Raw genomic sequence first — 1322 nt, 5'->3', positions numbered from 1 at the left:
CGTTTCTCATTGGGAACGCTTCTACCCAGCGTGTAAAAAGATCCGTCACGACCAGAATGTAGGCGTGACCTTGGCTGGTTCGAGGGTAAGGTCCCATGATGTTCACTGCGATGGTGTCCCAGGCCTTCGTAGCAGCACGTGGTCGTTAGTTAGCTGGCTGCTTTCCCCGCACGGGCTTGCAACAGATGCAGAGGTGGCATCCTGTTACGTAGCGGCGGATCTCCCGGCTCATTCCAGGCCAGAAGTAGAACTGCTTGATGGCACGTATGGTGTCTTCTCCGCCAGGATGTCCAGCGAGATCGGTGTCGTGGTACTGCCATAGAACGCGAGGTCTCAGAGCCGCCGGTACCAATAACCTCCAACCGCTTCCTTCCTTGTCCTGCTTCCAAAATCCGCTGGTCGTGAGCCTGTGTTGACGGACAAAGATATCCTCGATGGGGGTCCGGAGGTGGTTGTTTTGTACCCGTTGCCAACGGCGGACGTTCTCGCTGATCTCTGGATCCTCCTGCTGAGCCTCGATGACGGCGTTGAAGAGGCAGTCCATGTCCGTAGGACCGATGGCGCTGATTGTGGGCATTGGTGGAGACGACTGACCTTGTCTACGAACGGGCGGCAGCAGGCGCTGGATATCCGGTTCTCCTGGTGAGGCCTCGTTGGGGTCCGGGAACCGTAAGAGTGCGTCTGGCAGTTCATTGTCACGACCAGGCACGTGCTCGATCGTGAAGGCGAATTCCCGTAGGAGGATATACCACCAATGCAGCTTATCCCGGGTGTCCTTCCTGGTGTCCAGCCATGTCAGCGTTTTACTGTCGGTTCGCAGTATAAACGGAGCGTCTTCCAAATATGGCCGGTATCGTTTGATGGCCCAGATTAATGCCAAACACTCCTGCTCATTGCAGTGGTATCTTGACTCCGTGTCCGAGAACTTCGCGCTGTTGAACGAAATGATGCGCCGCTTCCCGTCAAGGCCCTCCTGCATGAGGACTGCTCCCATTCCTTTGGCACTGGTATCCGCCTGTAGCACGAACGTCAGGTTGGGGTCTGGTCGGCTGAGGCTCTGGGGCTTCTGGAAGGCGAGTTTTGCTCGTTCGAACTTCTCCTGAAGCTCGTTCGTCCATTTGAAGGGACGCTTGGTGGACAGCATGTCTGTCAATGGTGCGAGTATCTCGGGGGAGTTGGGTATGTACTCCTTTACCCAATTGCAGAGTCCGATAAAGGAACGCAAGGCTTTGCGATTGCGGGGTGCTGGTGCGTTCCGGATGGCCTCGATGTGCACAGGTTGAGCCGTGTTTCCGCCAGTCCCAACGATGTGTCCGAGGTAC

The sequence above is a fragment of the Belonocnema kinseyi genome, chromosome 8 (assembly GCF_010883055.1).
Source record: "Belonocnema kinseyi isolate 2016_QV_RU_SX_M_011 chromosome 8, B_treatae_v1, whole genome shotgun sequence".
NCBI lineage: Eukaryota > Metazoa > Arthropoda > Insecta > Hymenoptera > Cynipidae > Belonocnema > Belonocnema kinseyi.
The sequence above is the reverse complement of the archived record's forward strand: the minus strand, read 5'-3'. Positions refer to the sequence as shown.